This window comes from Pristis pectinata, chromosome 1, assembly GCF_009764475.1.
Source record: "Pristis pectinata isolate sPriPec2 chromosome 1, sPriPec2.1.pri, whole genome shotgun sequence".
NCBI lineage: Eukaryota > Metazoa > Chordata > Chondrichthyes > Rhinopristiformes > Pristidae > Pristis > Pristis pectinata.
This window is the reverse complement of record NC_067405.1, coordinates 119,605,913-119,629,512: the sequence shown is the minus strand read 5'-3', so window position 1 is coordinate 119,629,512 and position 23,600 is coordinate 119,605,913.

Sequence of the window (23,600 nt, the reverse complement as noted above, 5' to 3'; positions counted from 1 at the left end):
CATTCTCTTTATACTTATGTAGATGCCAGTCCAGTATATGGCTGATCTAGCACTCAGCCTGCACTTCTGTACACACTTGTGGCATCATGTATCTTCTGGAGTGATTCTTCTTGCGTCTTTTTGGGTATGATGATGATTCTGGATCCAGCCATAAGAACACCATCTTCCTGTGAAATGTCATTTCTGATTGACCAATAATATCTTATTGGTGGCTGCGTTCGTTTCACCTTTATGGGTCACTCCTAAATCCTGTGGAGAAAGCATCTCTAATTCCTTATATTTATTGCTCTCTGATTTTACCCAGACTTGTTGGTGTCACATTTACCATTCAGCGTATCTTCACACCTTGCCTCTCACCTTGTGCTTCCCATGTGGTAACAGATGAGGTAGTGCATCTGCTAGCACCATTTCTTATTCCAATTTGTATTTTTGGAGAAAAAGCATTACACCGAAACCTTGAGTAATCTTACAGTCCTGCTGGTGCTATATATGGTCTTTTCTTATGGATTTATTCTAAGAATCAGTGTTCACATTCTGTAATGAACTTCCTTCAGTACAGGTAGTCGTGAAACTTCCCACAACCATACATCACCCAACAGTTTGCTCTGTACATTGGCATCTGTTGTTTCTGCTGTCATGGGTGCTTTAAAACCAAATACTTTTGATGTTCCATCATGGAGTAGGGCTGCTCCCAGGGCTTTAATAGAGGCACCTGCCCATAAAAACAGGGTTTTTTTCTGTTGTGGTCCATCATGTTCATTTCAGAGCACACTACCATCAGTTCATTATAACTTGTTTCATGGGATTGTGTTCACTGGCATTGTATGTCTACTTTCATTAGTTTTCTCGAGTTTGCTGCCTGTTCTGACATGCGAGGAATGAAAGGATTCATGTACTGGATTAGGCCCAGAATGGTGCTCAGTTCTCTCTTGTCCTTTACCACTCCCATCTCAGTGATAGTTGTGATAGTGGGTTTGGCTTCTCTCCATGTAGTGTGATACCATTCCTAAGAACAGGCACTGTTTCTGATGCACTCAGCTTCAGCACAGCCTTTTTGCTTCATTCCACCACCCCATGGAAATGACAGCCATGGGCTTTATCATCAGCTCCATAGATTTAGAGGTCTGCTCCTTTGCATTCTCTGTATGGATCCCATGCCTTGAGCTGAAATACATACAGGTTTATTCTAAGACCATCATATTGGAAATTATTCTGCCAAAATAGTACCAAATATTATCCATAGTGATGGTTCCTCATCAAGCTTTACATTCCAATAAAACAAACTGCTGGAGGAGCTCAGCAAGTCGAGCAACATCTGTGGGGGGAGAGGAATTGTCAACGTGTCGGGTCAAGACCCTGCATCAGGACAATACTTCAATTAATTAACTGGAGCCCTGGACTGCTGCACCTCCATCTACAGTCGCCATTTCTCAGACAGATACAGAATGAATAAATGTCCGTGCAACTTTGTTAAACCTCATAAACATTCCCCCAAGCAGCCATAAACTTAACATGTCACAGGTTGTTCCTTCTGAGGAGTTGGGACTGTCCTGAGTACGGCTAGCAGCCCTTCAGCTGTGGTATTCAATGTACTAAGAATATTTTTATTTATTTTTACTTTTTTTGTGAATTTTCTTATTCAATTACCCAATGTTATTAGATCTTTGGTGCTCCCCCAAAGGGTGACAAAATTGGGGTTGGGAACCACTGTTCTATCAGATTGAAAGGATAGAGAACGTCATTTTAAGTTAATAAGGGCAAAAATGTTAATTAAAAAACAAAACAGGGAGGCACTTGACGTGGTTTGGGAATGCAGCTGCGGACAGTCTATAGTGCCATCTGCTGGGGTGACATAGTCCCATGCAGGACCTTCAGCACTTCACTGTTGGGATTTTTTTCGGAGTGCCACCTGGCGATGGTTTAGGGAAACAGACCCAAGTTGCACCTCCAGGCAAGTTTATGGTAATCAGCAATTGGACCCCAACTTGTGCTTTCAAATCAGAATTTCAACAGATGTGAATTATATGTGCAGCATACAGATATTGCCTGGTTCACTCTTTCACCACAAACGTCTTCATCTGCTTCAGCTATTGATCTGCTCAATCACTCCCTCACCTTCAAATAAGCCATCCATGTTTTGTTTCAAACTTTAAACCGAGGTCTGACTGGTTTTCATAGATGGGTATAAAAGAAATGATGGCACTATTTTGAAGAAGAGTGTGTAAGTTATCTGCAGGATTCTGGCCAATACTTATCCCTCAATCAATATCGTGGAAACAGAGTATCCAGTCCTTAGAGTTACAGTGGTACTTCACTGGCTGAAAAGCCCCTGAAGCTGGAAAAAAACACCTTATTAATGCAAGCCTTTCTTTCTTTCTTTCTTTGATGCCCTTGCTGTATACTATCCTGGTCAATCCCTTGTCTGTCCTCCATCTTCACTTACTTAAATACAATGCCATAGACTTAAACATAAATGATAAACAGTTTTAGCAATTTATGCCAGATCTTGCAGGACAACACCAAGTTCCAGAGGGCTTCAGTGTTCCTACCAGCTCTGACCCCTTGTGTATCCATATCTCCCTTCTTCCTGAATAAGTGGACATACCTCTTAAACACCTAAGCTTTACAATCTGGCATTCTCTCCCCTAAATATTTCTATTGTCTCCTTTAAGCCCTCAAAATCTACCTTTCTGACCAGGCTTTAAATCTTGTTCTTTTGCTTGACACTAATTTGGACTCAATTACCTCCTGAGAAATGCCTAGTATTTTACTATGTTGAAGATGTTAAATAAATGCAGATTGTTGTTGTCAATCTGCCCCGGCCAAGACCCAGGTCACCAATAGCTCTGTACTAGAAGGGTTGTCCCAAATTTAAAAAGGAAATTGTCTGCCCTGTACTAAATCAGTAAACTGTAAAGATTTCTTCACTTTTATATAAGATCACATGTTACTGTATGTTAAAAGCACCAAGAAATTCTCTTGGCAAATGTAGGTGAGTACTACAATTTAATTCCTGGAGAGTAGGAGATGGGCAGAGTGCAAAATAACAAACTCTTCGTTCTTTTTGAAATATAACATTGGCAAACATAGTGTCACACTATAGGAAGGATGTGGAGGCTTTGGAAAGTGTGCAGAAGAGGTTCACTAGGATGTTGCCTGGATTAGAGGGTATTAGCTATAAGGGGAGGTTGGACAAACTTGGATTGTTTTCTTTGAAGCATCGGAGGCTGAGAGGCGACCTGATAGAAGTGTATAAAGTTATGAGAGGCATAGGTAGGGTATACAGTCATTTTCCCAGGGTGGAGATGTCAAATACTAGAAGGCATTGCTTCAAGGTAAGGGGGGGGGGAACTTTAAAGGAGATTTATGAGGCAAGATTTTTATGCAGAGAGTGGTAGATGCCTGGAATGCACTTCCAGGGAAAGTGGTAGAAGCAGATATGATAGAAACGTTTAAGAAGCATTTAGATGGACACATGAACAGACAGAGAATAGATAGATACAGAATATGTGCAGGCAAGCGGGATTAGTTTAGATTAGCATCATGGTCAATGCAGACAGATTGGGCTGAAAAGCCTATTCCTGTGCTGTACTGTTCTCTATTCTATAGCCTCTGCAGCTAATCCTACTTCCTATGAGGCTCTTGAGGCTCCTGCAAGTAAAGCTGAGGGCACCCAGGGTGAAGGGAACAGCACTCTCCAGAGATGGAAGAGCACTGGTGGTTTTGTGCATTTGTGCCTTTATGGGTTGATGAACTCTCAGCTGTCTACCTAAATACCAGTTACTGCAAGAACCAACACTTTAAAAAATGGGATTTATTGTAGGATCAGTATAAATGGGTGACTGATCTGCAGACTGGGTGGGCCTAAGGCCCTGTTTCCGTGATGTCTCTCTCTCTCTGACCCCATGGCTAAGAAATTTTACAGCAGCTTTTCAGTACTTCCCAGTAATTCTGGAAGTGCATGAGGAAGCTCAGCAGTGTGATTTTTTAAAAATAGTGCTGTCAAATTTTGTTATCTCTTTAGGGATTTTTAAACCAATTTTGGGGAGATAGGCAAAGATGTTTTGACACCAGAAGAAAGGCCCAGGTGGATTCCTGGATCCTTGAATGTCAATTGCTTGCTTATCCATCAGGGAAAAGAATAACACAAAGTCAGGAGAGCCTTAACTTTATGTGAGTCCTGGAGGAGACCTTCTGCACCTACAAGTAAAACATAGTTCTAAAGATCAACTGGTTTGGGTCCTTGTCTATTTTCCACTACATGGCAGGAGAGACCCAAAAATTGCTTAAGAATCCCATGCAATAACAACAGAGTTTGAATATAAATCTTAGTGGGTTCTGTTATTGCACAGAAGGCAGTTTCTACTGAATGTGAAGAATGGAAAGAAGGAATTTCATTCCAAAATTTCATTAAGCTTAAGTTCTTAACCTTAACATGCAAATTCATTTGCAGTGTTAGTCAGCAGCAAACAAGCTGCGTTCCAAGCTCACAATTAATTATGTGGTCAGTAGGAACTGGTTATCTGAGAGTCAGCAGACTCAGAATTTCACATCCTGTTTGTGTAAATCTATGTTGGTTCTGCTGACGTACAGAATGCAGTTTCTGTGAACTGAAAGGAATGGGAATCTAGTAGTCAAGGGAATTTGTAATACGGTTTTTTCCTTCTGTGGGATTTGCCATAACTTCAGTGAAATGTTCAATGGCTGGTGATTGCTATCAATTTATAAGTTATGTACATACTCTGGTAACGGGCAGTTTTGTGAAATGCTCAACTTTCTACAATTAGGCTGAGCCTCAGAAATAACTTTGTGAATCTCATGTTTAATTGTAATGTCTTTGAATATTTACATTTCTGATTTTCATGATACTAACAGCTGTAAGTTGGATTTTGACACTGTTCGACTGGCTCAGCTACATACTGCTTTCAGCCGATGAGGAGCATGGACACTTCCACATCAGGGGAGAGAAGAAAACATTGAAACAGATTCTACACAATTAGATCCATGTGAGCAGATAATTACCACACTCCAGAACATTCCACGACAGATTTTAGTCCAGTGATGATATCAAGGAACATGAAGTGATGGCAGTTAAATGGAATAACTGGATGATGAGGCTGTATGGTCTACTCTTTCCAATAGTTATAAATCTGAGCATTTCAGATGTATTCAGGAATGGAGAGAACCATGATAAGGATAATTTTTAAATGAAAGTACTGCTTGCAAATTGTCAAGGGAAAATATGTGATATAAAAGGTCAGGAGCCTTCTCTTTACAACGATGTAAGTTGAATAATGTTCAGAATATTTATTCCAATACTACAAACAGAAAATTCTACACTGGACTGCCTTTGATTTTACAAGTGGCCATGTCGACTACTTCAAAATTTATTATGCATTAAAGGTTGACAATTCATTTGAAATGCATGGAATTTTAATGCAGAGAAGTCACTTCATAATGTTTCTTCTGTAATTGTTAACTTGCAACAGTTGTAAATGATTGAACCTTGTAAGCTGATGTAGATGCAGTAGTGTGTATAGCCACCATGTGGCACTTCATATCTTTACAGTTTGTTGTAAAGTTTCCATTGATTATTTAAGTAAGACTATTCAGTGAATTGTTTGGTACTGTCCCTCTGATATAGAGCAGCAGGAAAGCACTTCAGTCAGAGATGAATGAAAGCTGGAATGGGTTGATATGGTGCACTGGTTAGAAAATGGTTGACACAATCTATACAAATAGGTTACATTGACATTCTGTGGCCTGCTGCAGACTCAGATATTTAGCTTCTTTTTAAGATATAATAACTTACGTACACAGGCTTCTCAGGAAAGAATTCCTGCCACACTATTTCCTGTTGTGACTTATTAAGACTGCATTAAGATATGCAAGCCTTTCACTTAATTTCCATATTTACTTGCAGCCAATTTGTTATCTCAGATACAGGGAAGTTGAATCTGCATTTTCTTTTTCCCCGCTGTAATAGGCAAAAAAAATCCCCTCTACTTGCTTTGGACTGAAGCAAATACCAGGCACCTCAACTAGCTGGTGTGAATGTGGACAGATATCAGGTGTAATTGATTGATTTCCGTCTACTGTATTGCTCGTCTAGCATGCCTGTACTCAGTTTCATGGCACCATTGATGAATATTGGCTCAGTATAAATGATTGTTGGAAAGCTGCAGCGCCCTGAAATCTAGTTGCTTTTGGTTTCAGGAGAAATATGTTGACATTGTGCTTGCAATGTCAAGGTTCAAAACATGAAGAAATTCTCCCAGTCCTCGGCAGGAAATTGAACAATAGCACTCCGTGCTTCGATAGCATGTCAGGTTCATTGACAATCTGACATTCTGTGGCCTGCTGCAAAATCAGATATTTAGCTACCTTTTAAGATATGAATACATAACAGTGTTGCACACGTCCCTCAGGGAAGAATTCCTACCATACTATTTCCTGTTGCGACTAACAGACCGATACACGCAATATGCATGATTTTCATGAGTTAATACTTTATTTGATGGATAAATAATGAAGTAATCACTGCAAGTGGAGACAGTGAATGGGACATGGGATAACGCTGCATTAACTTTAGTGCTCAGAAAACCAAATTTCTATCTGTTGAAGGAGAAGGAGTGAGGATGATAAAAAAATCCAGGAAAATTAGGCATCTTGGACAGGTTCAACCCATCTTTGATTGCACATTGTCTCCAAATCACCACTGTATAATACTCTGTCACTTTTCCCAAAGACCAGAAAAGTAGTAATGCCTTTTTCATGGAGTCTGAAGATTTATGAAGAAGATCTACAGCATGCCAGGATTGCCTCTCTCCAGTGTCAAAACCCTAGCTCTCAATCCTTGGTGAATATGTCATCAACCAGCCTTTATGTAGACCTATACCTTGAAGACTAGGTACTCCATCCCAATATTAAAGAGAACAGCAACTGCAAAGCTCAATTCTAATGAAGGGTCCTGAACCTGAAACAATGACTGTTTCTCTTTCCACAGATGTTGCCTGACCTGTTGCATTTTCTGTTTTTATTTCAGATTTCCAGCATCTGTAGAATTTTTTTATTTACAAAGCTCAGTATGTTGGAAAACTTAATTCTTGTCAATACTATCTGTTTTCTGTACTCAGAAGTTTAAACATCAAGTTAATTATGACTTACTGAGAGTGACTTCCCTAATGGTAACTAAGCAAAATGTCTAAATCTTGCCGTTCTCTCATCAACTATCAATCAGTCTGCCTTTGCTATAGCTGTACCTTACTGTTATATCATTAATTCCTCCTCACGGTATTTAAGCTTTGATAGATAACGTTCAATGGGTCTACATTTAAGCATTAGGAGTATATATCAGCCCTTTTTCATAGGGACTGTTCCTGTAGGCATATCCTAGTCTGAATACATGTTAAAAATAATCTGAACAGCTGGAATGTAAATTGGTTGATGAGGAGACTCACAATTTAACAGTGAAAATGCAAATGGATTATTGATATTAAATTTTGAATATAAATTGAAAGTTAGCCATTCAAATCTTTAGGTCATGCATTAATTTGAGTTTAGAAACTTTATCTTGGCACAAGATTATAAACAATACTTACGCCAATGCAATTATTAATCTTTGTCTTAATGTTTTACTCTCCCTCTTGACTGTTGCCTTTGTGTGATTTTCATTTCTGAATTATTCATGAAGGTAAATGTCAAACCAAAATTTACTTTTAATTCTTTTTTTCTACTGTTTGCCATTGAACATGTGCTGATCCAAGTAACAGCAGTTAAAGGCTGTTACAAAGAAATCTTTGTAAAAAGAAAATAACCAGTGCAAACTACTGACATACAGCACAAGACCTCTGATTTACCTCATCTGTTCCACAAATGTGCACCTATCAGCTGGAGAATGGCTTGCAGCCTGTTAATGTTGTTGTTCGAGGAAAAGGGAATCTTTTAGAATGTAAAGAGAAGAAAAGTTTTAACTTTTCAAGAGAACCTCATGTTCCTATTCATAAATTCAATCAATGTTCTGTGGAAGAAGATTATTTTGCAGCTATGCATAGGACTGCAGATAGATTTCACTTGGGTTATAATTGGTATTGATAACTTCCACATTAGCTAGACATAATGTTCTTTCAGATTATTTAAAGACATATTCTGCTTTTCTATTCTTCCTATCAAAGTGCACCACATCACATTTCTCAACACTACACTGCTTCTGATACCTCCTTACCCAATTGCCAAACTTGTCCATATCCCTTTGCAGACTCTTTGTGTTCTCCTCATGGCAAATGTTCCTACTGAACATTGTATCCTCATCAAATTTGCATCTGTTGCACTGCCCTTTCAGTTAGGTCATTAACATATAGTGTGAATAGCTCAGGGCCAATACTGATCCTTGTAGCAGGTCACAGTAACTGCCTGCCAAGCTGATAACAACCCAATTCTCCACTTCCTGTCTCTTAACCACTCCTCTATCCATGCTATAATAATCTAAGTCCCTGAATCCATTATGTTATGTAGCTGCATCAAATGCCTTTTGAAAATCCATACATATACCATATCACTGACTCCCTCTAAAATACAGAGCTAGTTAAATCTAAAAAAACTGTAAGATTTGTCAAAATGGCTTTTTCCTGTAAAAGATCATACTAACTCTACCTAATAATATTGACCCAGATTGTATTTAACTTTTGCCAGTAGTTTAGGAAGAAAATTGCTTGCCAGATGCTTTGTATGAGTCAGCATTTTCTTGACTTCTCCAGTACAGAATGTGTCAGAGATCAGATACCAGTGTGTTTGGCCTCTCACTCCATCCCACACTGAAAACAAATCTTAACCAAGATGGCTTTCAAGTACCTTGTTATCATTTCCTTAATGATGAGTCTTGGAATTCTGCTGACAACAGATGTTCTGTTAACTTGGTTTATGGGGTTTTTTTGCTACTCTTCATCCTTTAAGTAGCAATGTTACATCTACAACCTTCAATCTCCTGAGGCTGTGCTGGACTCTGGGGACTTTTGGGGGATCATTAGTGAATCTACTTTCTCTGCAGTCGCCTCTTCTGAAACCCAGAAAGTAGGCTATTAATTCTAGAGGATTTGTTGAGGTTTAACCTCCTTAACTTCTCCTGTACTTTGTCTTTAGTTAAATTACTCTCCCCTTCTATGATATATCATAACATTTGCAGTTCAGACTTCAGCTCAACAACTCTGAGCTGAAGCTCTTCAAGATATGAACCCTTAATAGAGATATCACTGCTGGTGTTCTCAATGGTTTCTACATACTCCTAGATGCTGCAGCTGGATCATATTATCTGCCCTGCTATCTCTATCAAATCTCATTTTATTCAATTAGAACATAGAACATAGAACACTACAACACAGTACAGGCCCTTCGGCCCACAATGTTGTGCCGACATTTTATCCTGTTCTAAGATCTATAGCCCCCTATTTTTCTATCATTCATGTATCTACCTAAGAGTTTCTTAAATGTCCCTAATGTATCTGCCCCCACAACCTCTGCCAGCAGTGCATTCCACACACTCACCACTCTCTGTGTAAAAAACTTACACCTGACATCCCCCTTATACGTGTAGTATGGAAGGCCAGGGGTCAGATGACAGTGACAACACTACTGACCCCTTGTTCGGATGATAGCATTGCCTATCGGGTCGGAAGCTACACCACTGTCAATCAAGGGTCCGGCTCCGCCCCACCTATTAAACAGCACATCTAAGGATTGGCTCGTAACCCACCTTTGTTCTTGACCCTGAATCATTGGCTTGTTTGAATCACCTGAATGGGCTCCACCCAGCTACAGCCCTATAAAAGATGGTACATGTAGGCAGCTCTCCCTCTTTTCTGATTGCTGCTGGGGTCGAGACCACAGGTGAGAGGGTGCACTTCCACAGGGGTCTAGGAGCGTCCTAAGTAGATTCCCAGAAGCGTAGAGCTGTTGTTTGCCCAGATTCAGGGGGTTCAGACAACGTATTTGTTCGTTCCCTGATCGTTTGTACTAGTTCGTTGCGTGCGTGTGTGTGTGTGTGTGTGCGCATGCGTGTGCGTGTGCACTTCACCCCTGTTGCGACTCCCCCCACGTTTCGCGATCACCCGAGTGCGAGTGTGCATTTGTTCCTTCGCATTCTGTTCCCGCATCTGTCTTTGTAAATAAAATTCTCCTTTTTGAAGTACAAAGACTGTGTGTCCAGATACCTCTATCTTTACGATCCAAAAGAACCTTTCTCATAACAATTGGTGCTTCTGAGCAGGGTCTTAAGGGCATTGGCTGGACACAGACGCGGGTAGGATGTTCTGGAACAAGGGAAAGAAGGAAAGTGTAGGCACTGAGGAGAGGATCCCAGGATGGACTGATGAGAGCGAGGCATTTGGAAGCCTGGCCAGTCTGCTGGCAGACCACGGAAAGCCAGTGGACTGGGCTGAACAGTTAGATCCACATGGTAAGAAACTGGGGCAACACGTGGTGGCCCTCCTCCAGAAGTCGGGGTTCCCCAGAGCCAAAGGGTGCCTTCTGGCTCCTGGCATCCCTTCTGAGGTGCCAGGTTGAGATTACTGACCAGTTACGGGATACCTGCCTACAGAGGGAAAAGGAGATAGAAACGCTTCAGCAGCGATGTTGCACGCTGCAGGAGGCAGTTCAGACTGCCCAGACTCGGGCCAACAACCTCGAGGCCAGGGGTATCGAGGTCGCCTGCCGGCTGATCCAAGTACAGCAGGCACAAGCTGCCCACAGATCTGGCTGGCAACCGGACCCGTTTAAAATCCATGCCTTGGTCCAGCACGGAGACATGGCTGTGGAATGGGGACATTTGGATGGATGAGGATGAGGAGGGGATACCAGAAGAGTCCGAGCCCCATCATACCCGCCCCCCTGCCCTATGCGCCTGAGCCCCTGCAGGCTCGACCCGTCACCACGCAGTCCCAGGTCCGCCATAGAAGGGAAGGGAGTCAGGATGGGACCCCCGCAGGGGAAGGTGCCCGTGGCCCCCCCGAGACCACGGAGACCCGGGACTTCTCCGTTAAAGAGCTCGCCCAGCTGGCGGATCGGTACTGCCAGCAGTCGGGCGAACCGCTGGCTGCGTGGCTGCTCCAGCTGTGAGATGAGGGGGCCCCCAAGGTGAGCCTCTCTCACCAGGCTCTGGGACCTGCTGTGAGAGGAAATGTCCCACTTCCACCAGCAGGAATCCTCACCCACAGGGTGGCAGCCCCCTACCCCGCTCCCGTAGGATGAAGGCCAGGGTCCCCAGCACATCTGCTCTGTCACCCTTCCACACCCGGGAGACCTGAGGCCACATATACCCATAGCGGTACACTGGGGAAAGGGGAATGTGCAGAGGTGGATGGCACTCGTCGACACGGGTGCCCAGCATACCATTGTCCCGGGGAACCCCGCTACGTGGAAGGGGGCCCAAATGCAGATAGAGGGGTTGGGGGGGTTCCCTTCTGCCCGCAAAGGAAGTCAGGGTCCGTATGACCATTGGGAACCAACCTCCCCAAACTGTGACTATTTTAATTGCAGACTCCACATAATGTATAATGGGGATCAATGTCTTAAAGGGACAGTCCCTGCACACCAACCAGGGCAAGTTCACCTTTGGAATTGCCTGTGCTACAGTGGTAGTCGGGGCGGCCAAGTGGGAGCCGGTCGTTGCTCCCCCTCCCTCCCAATGTCGTTTGCAGTAGACAATATAAGGTGCCAGGGGGACACCGAGATATCACAGAGGTTGTCCAAGCTCTGCTGCGGGAGGGAGTCATTAGACCCGCAGCATCCCCTTTTAATAGCCCCATCTGGCCCGTCCGCAAAAAGAACGGGACGTGGTGCATGACAGCAGACTACCGACACCTAAACAAGGCTGCCCCCCACGCCTGCGTCCGCGGTACCTGACATCGTCACTTTAGTGGAAGACATTGCAGGGTGCCCAGACAAACCGTGGTATGCTGTGGTAGATCTAGCTAATGCATTTTTCTCCATCCTCCTGCACCAGACCTCCCAGGACCAATTTGTATTCACCTGGGATGGGAGGCAATACGCATTTCAACGTCTACCACAAGGCTACATGCATAGCCCCACAATCTGCCACAGTTTATTAGCCTGAGATTTACAAGCCATTCACCTTCCCCCAGGGGTGTCAGTCACTCATTACATAGATGACATACTTACAGCGGCCCTTGGAGGCTATAGTCTCAGAGGCTCTTGATATATTAATATCCCCCCACAGAGAACGGGGCTGGGCCATTAATATGGAAAAGGTACAAGGCCCAGCCCAGAAGGTATTGTTCCTGGGCATACAGTGGCACGCAGGCAGAAGAGAAATTCCTGACACTGCGAAGAACAATATTTTAAATTTTGCTGTCCCCACCAACAAGATGGACACCCAAAGTTTCGTGGGCCTCTTTGGCTACTGGTGGCAACACATTCCTCACCTGACCATACTCCTGAGACCGCTTTATAATATCTCCCGCAAGAAAGCCACTTTCTCGTGGGGGCCTGAACAGCAGGCTGCCTTTGAAGCAGCCAAACAGGCGGTGGAGCAAGCCCTGCCCCTCTCCCTGCAACAGGAAGGGGTCCCCTTCGAGGTACAGGTCTCCGCTGGTGAGTCGGTGGCCGAGTGGAGCCTCTGGCAGAAGGTCCAGGGGCGCAGAGTCCTGCTCGGCTTCTGGACCAAATCATTGCCTGAGGCCACCACCCGCTACAGCCCCTTCGAGCACCAGCTGCCGTCCTGCTACCTGGCGCTCCTCGCAACCGAGAACCAAACTGGTACTGACCCCATGGTCCTTCGCCCCCACCTGCCCATAATGCGTTGGGTCAAGTCCCCCGACTCCACACACAAAGAGGGCAGAGCCCAGAGGTTCTCAATAGTGAAGTGGAAGTGGTACATCGCGGACTGGGCAGAACCCGGTCCGGAAGGGGTCAGCCGCCTCCATGAACAGGTCATGTCCTTCCCCCAGTCCCAGGACTCACCCCCAGACATACCCGAGATCAAGCCCTCTCCCGTATCCTGGGGCCAACCCTTCTACTCCCTCGACCCCGAACAGAAACTGCACAGCCACTGGAAAAACGGGAAACAACATTGGAAAGCGGCGGCACTTCATCCCACCACAGGGAAAACATTAACAAAAGAGGGAGCGGGAGGGTCCAGTCAATTGGCTGAGCTCGCAGTGGTAGCACTCACTTTACGGGACAAACCAGGCCACTCCACATCTATACCGACTCCTGGGCAGTAGCCAATGGTATGGAAGTGTGGATGGCATGGTGGCACTAGACGGGGTGGCAAATTCACGGACGCCCCCTCTGGGGACAGGAACACTGGCACTACATCTGGGACCAAGCCGCCCAGAGGCAGATATCGGTCCACCACATAGATGCCCATACCCGCAAGAGTACTCAGGAGGCCATATATAATGCCGCTGTGGACCAGGCTGCCCAGACATGCTGCGCTACTGTTCCCCCAGAGGAACCTGACCTCAGTGCCCTAGCTGCATGGGCGCACTGTAAGAGCAGTCACTTAAGGGCTGATGGTACGTGGTGCTGGGCAGAACAGTTCGGGGTCGCCCTGACTGTGGATCAATGTAAAACCACTGTCGCAAATTGCCCCACCTGCCAGCAGGTAACACCACGAGGCTGGCTGGCGGGGCCACTGGGTCACATTCACCGTGGCACGGGAGAGGGTCACGTGTGGCAAATAGACTATATTGGACTGCTCCCACGCCACAATAAAAAACAGTACGCCCTGACGATGGTGGACACATACTCAGGTGTCCTGGTGGCGGGGCCCTGTGAGAGGGCCGACCAGAACAGCACCATCAAAGGATTGCAGTACCTCTCCTCCATCTATGGAGTCCCATGGGAGGTGCAATCCGATCAGGGCTCACACTTTGCGGGGGCTAAGGTACGAAACTGGGCGGCGGAGGCGGGGATCGTGTGGCTGTTTCATATCCCCTACCATCCCCAGGCACTGGGCCTGATAGAAAGAATGAACGGCCTGCTGAAAGAGTCAATACGCATGCTGATGCCCTCCCGCACACTGCAGGGGTGGTCGGGTGTGCTGCAGCAGGCCGTTGTTCAGCTCAACACACGGCCCACTGGCCAAGGGGGGTCTCCACTATCCCGTCATCTGGCCCACTCCCCACCACCCGACTTGCGAGACCCCGAACCCCCCGAGACTGAGGACTCCGGGAGGGTCTGGGTCCGACAGCCACAAGGTCCCCCTCAGAAGGGGGAAGTCATTGCGCGCAGTCCCGGGGACACTTGTTGGGTTGCGATCCCGGGTCAAACTAACCTCTCCTGCCTTCACACCCAAAACCTGACCCGCCGAGAATGAGTTTGTCCCTCCCCCCACCCTACAGGATGATGGCGCTACTCCAGCAACTCCTCCTCCTCACTGCGATGATCGGCATCGGGAGCCTACGAACACCTTCCTCTGCGTCGCATATGAATTCGCCAACACTTCCAATCAATCAGACTGCTGGATTTGCCTCTGAACCCCAGCACACGCCGGTGAAGCTCTCCCACTTACAGCAATTCCCTTTGATGATGTCCAAATGAACTGCTTACACAGACTTTTTGCGCCTGTCGGGTTCAGTCTATCGGTTTGGGGGGGGGGCGCGGGCAGGGCGGTAGTCCTCCACCGCTCCCCTCTCCATTACAGAATATTTCTTCCAGTGATTCCCGGTGGGGTGGGTGCTTCAGGAGCTGGTATTTCCCTTCTTACAATTTGACCTCAGTCCGAGTCCCTACCCTCAGAATCACCCCGCAGCCATCCAGTCAGCCGAGAGAATGTTGGTGCAGACTCCAAAATGACCACACTTCCACCTTTCCAGTCGGCTACAGTGACTGCAAGACCAACTGGTACCCAGGGGCCACAGCGACCACCGTCAGCGGCGCCGCTAAGCTGGGAGCTCCCTGGACCTTGAATGGCACCCACTGGGTCTGCGGGCACCATGCCTACCCGTGGCTCCCTATGAGCTGGTACAGTTGCTGCTTCCCAGTGTTTGTGGTGCCCCACATCCACGCACTCGACGACCTCGGGGAGCACCCAGCATACAGTGGCCACCGGTGCAAAAGAGCCATCACAGCGCCGGAAAGGTTCTGGATGATTGCCTTTCCCATGTATAGCACGGCTCGACTGTCCCGAGAAGTCACAAGGATGACCAGCGTGCTCCAGACAGAGTCTGATGAAACCAAGATGTCACTGCAACGTACCAGGTATGCCCTGAACCAGACGACAGCGGAGCTGACTGCTGTCAGGCTGATGGCCCGTCAGAACCGAATGGCCCTGGACTACCTACTCACTGCAGAAGGTGGAACCTGTGCAGTGGTCGGGAAGCAGTGCTGCACCTTTATCCCAGATGCGTCCAGCAACATCACGGACCTGGCTGCTCACATTGGGGACTCAGTAACTAAAATTCAAAAGGCAAGGGATCAGCTCCTCCAGCAAGACAGCTCATGGGGAAACTGGTGGCCATTTGGGTCTCTGGGGGGGATGCTGGGCAACTATTGTCCACTGGGCCACCACCCTTGTTTTAGTTGTAATAGCGGTGTGCATTTTTGGCTGTGCATGCCAACTTATTAGAACCACTTCTGCCTTCCATTAGGTACCGCACACTGACGCGTATTTCTGTTAGCTTAGTTGTAGCTATCCCCGTGATTGGTATGTGGTATAACATCCGAGGGGTGGAATGTAGTATGAAAGACCAGGGGTCAGATGACAGTGACAACACTACTGACCCCCATGGTCGGATGATAGCATTGTCTATTGGGTCGGAAGCTACACCACTGTCAATCAAGGGTCTGGCTCCTCCCCACCCATTAAAGAGCACACCTGAGGATTGGCTTGTAACCCACCTTTGTTCTTGACCCTTAATCATTGGCTTGTTTGAATCACCTGAATGGGCTCCACCCAGCTACAGCCCTATAAAAGATGGTACATGTAGGCAGCTCTCCCTCTTTTCTGATTGCTGCTGGGGTCGAGACCACAGGTGAGAGGGTGCACTTCCACAGGGGTCTAGGAGCGTCCTAAGTAGATTCCCAGAAGCGTAGAGCTGTTGTTTGTCCAGATTCAGGGCGTTCAGACAACGTATTTGTTCGTTCCCTGATCATTTGTACTAGTTCGTTGCGTGTGTGTGTGTGTGTGTGTGTGTGTGTGTGTACTTCACCCCTGTTGCAACTCCCCCCACGTTTCGCGATCACCCGAGTGCGAGTGTGCATTTGTTCCTTCACATTCTGTTCCCATAAATAAAATTCTCCTTTTTGAAGTACAAAGACTGTGTGTTCAGATACCTCTATCTTTAAGATCCAAAAGAACCTTTCTCATAACAATACCTTCCTCCAATCACCTTAAAATTATGTCCCCTTGTGTTAGCCATCATCGCCCTGGAAAAATGTCTCTGACTGTCCACTCGATCTATGCCTCTTATCATCTTGTACACCTCTATCAAGTCGCCTCTCATCCTCCTTCTCTCCAAAGTGAAAAGCCCTAGCTCGCTCAACCTATCCTCATAAGACATGCTCTCCAATCCAGGAAACATCCTGGTAAATCTCCTCTGCAGCCTCTCTAAAGCATCCACATCCTTTCTATAATGAGGCAACCAGAACTGAACACAATATTCCAAGTGTGGTCCAACCAGAGTTCTACAGAGCTGCAACATCACCTCGCAGCTCTTGAACTCAATACCCAGACTAATGAAGGCCAACACTCCATACGCCTTCTTAACAAGTCTATTGACCTGCGTGGCAACCTTGAGGGATCTATGGATGTGGACTCCAAGATCCCTGTGTTCCTCCACACTGCTAAGAGTCCTCCCATTAACCTTGTATTCTGCCTTTTCTGCCTTTGAATTCGATCTCCCGAAGTGTATCACTTCACACTTATCCGGGTTGAACTCCATCTGCCACTTCTCAGCCCAGCTCTGCATTCTATCAATGTCCTGTTGTAATCTACAGCCACCTTCTACACTATCCACAACACCACCAACCTTTATATCATCAGCAAACTTACCAACCCCACCCTTCCACATCCTCATCCAAGTCATTTATAAAAATTACAAAGAGCAGGGGTCCCAGAACAGATCCCTGTGGAACACCACCAGCCACCGACCTCCAGGAAGAATTTGCTCCATCTACCAGCACCCTCTGTCTTCTATGGGCGAGCCAATTCTGAATCAACACAGCCAAGTTTCCCTGGATCCCGTGCCTCCTGATTTTCTGAATAAGCCTTCCATGAGGAACCTTATCAAATGCCTTACTGAAATCCATGTACACCACATCCACTGCTCTACCTTCATCAATGTGCTTTGTCACATCCTCAAAGAATTCAATCAGGCTCGTGAGGCATGACCTGCCCCTCACAAAGCCATGCTGACTGTCCCTATTTCTCTAAATGTCCATAAATCCTGTCTCTAAGAATCTTCTCCGGTAATTTGCCCACAACTGAAGTAAGACTCACTGGTCTGTAATTCCCAGGGTTATCCCTACTCCCTTTCTTAAACAAAGGAACAACATTCGCCACCCTCCAATCATCCGGCACTACTCCTGTGGCCAGTGAAGACGCAAAGATCGTTGCCAAAGGCACAGCAATCTTTTCCCTAGCTTCTCGTAATAACCTTGGATATATCCCATCTGGCCCCACTGACTTATCTGTCCTAATGTTTTTCAATAGTTCCAGCACATCCTTTTTCCTCACATTGACATGCCCTAGCTTATCAGCCTGTTGTAAGTCATCCTCACAAACATCAAGGTCTCTCTCACTGGTGAATACTGAAGCAAAGTATTCATTAAGGACCTCCCCTACCTCTTCCAACTTCAGGCACATGTTTCCTCTTTTATCCCTGATCAGTCCTACCCTCACTCTAGTCATTCTCCCATTCTTCACATATGTGTAGAATGCCTTGGGGTTTTCCTTAATCCTACTCACCAAGGCCTTCTCAGGCCCCCTTCTAGATCTCCTAAGTCCATTCTTAAGCTCCTTCCTGGCTACCTTGTAACTCTCCAGTGCCCGGTCTGATCCTTGTTTTCTAAACCTTAGGTAAGGTTCTTTCTTCCTCTTGACAAGATACTCTACGTCTCTTGTCAACCACGGTTCCTTCACTCTACCATCATTACCCTGCCTCAATGGGACAAACCTATCCAGAACCCCATGCAAGTACTCCCTAAACAACCTCCACATTTCCATTATGCACTTCTCCAAAAACATCTGTTCCCAATTTACGCTCCCAAGTTCCTGCCTAATAGCATCATAATTCCCCCTCCCCAATCAAATACATTCCTATATCGTCTGCTCCTATCTGTCTCTAAGGCTATGGTAAAGGTCAAGGAGTTATGGTCACTGTCCCCAAAATGCTCTCCCACCGAGAAATCTGACACCTGATCAGGCTCATTGCCCAGTACCAGGTCCAGTGTGGCCTCTCCTCTAGTTGGCCTGTCCACATACTGTGTCAGGAATCCTTCCTGCACACACTGAACAAACTCTGCCCCATCTATCCCCTTTACACTAAGGAGGTGCCAATCAATATTAGGGAAGTTGAAATCACCCATGACAACAACCCTGTTATTTTTGCACCTCTCCAAAATCTGCCTCCTGATCTGCTCCTCAGCATCTCTGCTGCTATTGGGAGGTCTGTAGAATAGTCTCAATAGAGTGATCGCTCCCTTCCTGTTTCTGACTTCCACCCACACTGACTCAGTGGATGATTCCTCCAGGACATCCTCCCTTTCTACAGCTGTGACACTGTCCCTGATCAGCAAAGCCACTCCCCCACCTCTTTTACCTCCGCCCCTGTCCCTTTTGAAACATCTAAACCCCGGAACATCCAGCAGCCATTCCTGCCCTTGCGACAGCCAAGTCTCTGTAATGGCCACCACGTCATAGTTTCACATACTTACCCACACTCTAAGTTCATCAGCCTTGCTCCTGATACTTCTTGCATTAAAGTAGACACACTTCAGCCCATCCAACTGACTGCAATTTTGCCCTTTCAACTGCCTATCCTTCCTCACAGTCTTTCTACACTTTGCATCTACTTGTACAGTAAATGAACCAAGCTCTGACCTATCACTCTGGTTCCCATCCCCCGCCAAACTAGTTTAAACCTTCCCCAAAAGTTCTAGCAAAGCTGCCCACAAGAATATTGGTCCCCCTCCAGTTTAGGTGTAACCCCTCCCTTTTGTACAGGTCATATTTTCCCCAGAAGAGATCCCAATGATCAACAAATCTGAAACCCTGCCCCCTGAGTTATATTCATGTGTGATATTCATCATGTTTCATGCCTTGCAAAAGAAAAACCAAAAGATTGTAGAAATAAGAAATTAAAAAAGGAAATGATGGAAACTAATTAGATCCAACAATATCTGTGGAGCGAGAAATAGAGTTAATATTTCAGGTTGAGTCAAAGTATTGGCTTGGTTTCTTTGTCCAAGAATGCTGCCTGACCTGCTTCTTTCTGTAGCTGGACACCAATGGCCTCCAATAAATGGCATCAGGTCCAAGATCATTTTGGGATGAATGCTCCAGAGACAACTAATTGTAGGCTGGAGCATGAATCCTAGACCCGCACTTTAAGTAGGTAGAATAGGTCTAAATTGGGTAGAATTGATCTAAAGGGGATAAAGTAGGCTTCATGTAGTAGAATGAGTCTAAAATGAGTTGAATGGGTGTAAAGTATGTGTGTGTGTTTGTTTTTGTCTGTTTGTTTGTGGTTGGAGTGCGAGTATTTGTGCGTATGTCGACATCTATGTGTATGTGTTAAATCTATGCAACAGAGCCTGTTCTCCAATTATCTTGCACCTCCTTGCATAAGATCTTGCTGTGTCAAGACCATGTGGTGTTGGAAGTAGCAAGCCCACATTGAAAGAAAGAGAGGAATACTCCTCTCTTCGTTGCAGTGAAAGCAAGAGAGCAATAGAGAGAGAGAGAGAGAGCAAGAGAGAGAGAGAGAGAGATGCCTTTATCGACATTTTTTAAAAAGTCAGCTACAAGTGCTATACTTTCACTAGGCCAAAACCCAGGCCAAGCACCAATAATCAATTTCAATGGTTGATTTAGGAATTAATGCTGTCTGGAACACTGAAGAGAACTTCTTTGTTCTTCTTCAAAATAGTCAATCTTTTGCATCCCATGAGAAGGCATCTAATATTTAGCACCTCCTGGTCTCCATCAGTCCTGCACTGGATCATCCAAGCTACAACTCTCTAGAAAAGGATTTGATCCCATGAGCTTCTGAGGTATTAACATTTTGACCGAACTTATTTCCACATACCTTTTGAAAAGTTAGAAATATTTAAATGGTGGAGGAGCTGATATTTGAGCAAGTATCTGTCACTTGTTCAATTCACAAGAATTGATCGAAAATTAAATAAACTGCAGACGCTGGAAATCTGAAATAAAAACAGAAAATGCTAGAAACACTCAGCAGGTCATAAAGCATCTTTTCAGGTTGAAAACCCTTCATCAGATGTTGTCTGATCTGCTGAATGTTTCCAGCAGTTTCTGTTTTTATTACAAGAATTGATTGTCTAAAACAAAGGTCAATAATTAAATTCTAATAGACTTTTATATAAAATAAAGATCTAAAATGAGTGTTTTGATATGTTTACATTAGAATACTTTGAAGGAACAAGAATAAATAGTTCCTGAATAATGATCATTTTGGAGCGTTATCAACATTAAACATTTTTTGTTAATTAAATGTCCATCAGGAAGATCCTTTGAGGTCTACAGTAGAATTTAACTGATTTTTTACATTGATATAAGGTCTATAGTTGTAACTACCGCATTTGTTCTATTTTAAGATTCAAAGGCACAGCTGACGGGTTATAATTGTTAGTGTTTTATGGTCTTAAATATGTGCAGTTTGAAAGCTGCAAAGACTGATTAGTATTCAAAAGATTCATGCTTAAGCACGGCCTTTTAGAAAACAGGTACATCAAAGCAGACGATGCATCAGCCCATCAAATATTTATTTACAAAAAACACTCAGAATGAAAATTTTAAAAAGTAATTATAATATGTTTGGAAGAACCTAAGTCTATTTTTATGAAGAATTGTTTTCAGATCTATTGGCAGCTTTTAATTTTATCTTTCCAACAATGTTCTGTATCATTTGTGCGCCATTTCTAGTTTGAAGTGAGATTTTGGATTGGTCTACTTACAGTAGGTGTGACCTCACTTCACCTAAACACGATGATAATTTTAGCCAGTCTGAATGGGGAAAGTACCTCAGCCAAGTGAAGGCCAGCATGAAGAGCACTGTGGAACTGTAGAGTCTCCTCATCACCACAGGAAAGATTAGGTGAACACTGCTATAACCTTTCCTTCACTTCCTCCCACAAGGCACTTAGGAAACATTTCCTTGCAATATTGTCTGATCTACTTTCCTGAGTGCTGGCATACTATAATGGCAATAGAATGTATAATACTAGGGACCCTTATTTCTAAACTTGAGTTTTTTTTTGTAAATAAAGATGTGATGGGATGATCTATGTTCTGCTTTGATGTACCTGCTTTCTAGAAGGCCCCATTTAAATCTGAATCTTTTGCCCACAGTCATTTCCTGCCCACTTCCCAGGAAGGAAGTGGAAAGGCCCAGTGGTTAGAAATTGTGTGGCCTCAAATACCACATGCCAGTGGGATGGGTGGGGCGAGATGGGTGGAGGGAAGATTGTGGTTAAAGGCAGGAAACTAGTGATAATTAACAGCTTCTTGTTGGAAACCAGAGAGGAAATCCACCCCTTTGAAATAAAATCATTGAGCAGGCTATCTGTGCCTGTGGTAATTCAAAGTATCGGGAAAAAGAAAATTTGATAATGATTTCCCAAACATTTTTTGAAACAAGCCAGTGAGTCTTGGCAGTGAGTCTTCAACCTCAAACGATGTCACCAGAAATCCACCTTCAGTCATCTTGATCTTCTAACAGAAGTCAATAGAACTGACATTTTTCTGTATTTAAATAGCAATGCCTCTACTGCCATAACAGCTAAGAACTTAGGAATGTGTTGTAGCTGATGCAAAGCATTGTAAGTTCTCAGTCTGTAATTCAGCTGGTGATGTGGTAAAGTCTAGGAGAGGTACATCAACATAACACCCACTGCATAATTACTGAGAGAGGCTGGGTTACCTGGATATACCAGATGTTAAAAGTTGTTTCATAAACTTCAATAATCACCATATTTTATCAAGATGAAGAATTAAATTCCTAATAATTGAATATAGATATTAAAGTACTTTAAGTTCATTCAATGATAATTCAAATTACACAGGAAAAGAATATGGGCATCAAATAAAAATGTTATTTATTTCAATCAATGAAAAGGATATTGCCATTTTTTTAAGCCAAGCAACAACCTTATTACCTTTCGTGTACATTCCATGAAACAACTTTCCTTTTTAAAGTTTTAGATGAGGATGTTTTTTAGCTAGGGCAAATGATTAGGAGGCTGCCTACACACGATCATCTGCCTGAAGCCTTGTGGGGTTTTGTTTACATTCCTTCTGGTGTTGTGCAGCCCACCCAATTGTATTTGCTGGCTGGGATGACGCTCAGTTAAATTGTGCATGCGCCTCTTAAAGTGACAAGTCACTTAAGTCTTTGTAAATTTTTGCTTATATCTGGAGAATTGAACTGCAATGTATCTCAGGCAAGGCATGGAGATTTTGAGGTGCAGCTTCAGAGTTTCTTGTTGAGTAACTGAAGGCACTCGGCAGCTTCTTTTCCTCTCAGACGTCATTGGCCAGGTGCGGGTTCAGTATCACAATGGCTTCAGTAGCCTTCCCCAGATACTAAGGGTGAGAACGTTATCATATACCTCTGTTTCCCTGCATTGGGTCATGGCACAGCACTCCAATCACTTTCATTCCTTTTCACATGCTCCCTCTAGAGTTACAAGTGGACACTGCATCATGTCACCTTGTCATACGATTCACACACACTTAGTGCTGCTGCCCTCAGAATCTCACAAACAGCTTCACCTTCAACCTGACAGCAGCTGGAAAGCTTCTCATTCCTCTGCTAAGTGCTCTTGCATCCCACAACGGAAATAATTTCCTTTACAACCTTGCAGCCTACTGCAGAGCACATGGTCACCTCTACAGACATGGCAGCTGGATCCTCTGTACAGGAATTGGTACGGGCAAGATTTGGAGTGTTATCACACTTTGTTTTAATGCTATAGTAGTCAGTTGCATTCTAAAACAGCACCTGTGACACATGCGTATATTTGTGGCATGTGTTTCACTGAACCCCATCATAAGCATCTAACTAATATTTGTTGTGATTGTGGAGATTGTTAATAAGTCAGCTGTGTTGCACTGAGCAACAGGATGAACCTCCCATCACTGCTATTTAGTTACTGATTGATTGATTTCTACTGATAACTGCAACCACTGCACAAATGGTTAGTACTTTCTTGAACTGCAGTTCCACAGAGGAAGGTGTGGTAGGTGCTGATGGAATTTGGACCAAAGCTTTTGCACAAGCCAGCTTCTCTCAGAGGAGGCAGCATGATTGTGAGAATGAGCAGCACCTTGCAGACCAAGTGGAAGGAGAAGGGGCGGAAGGGCTCTGCTCAGGGTGCTCAGGGAGCAATCCTTCCACCTG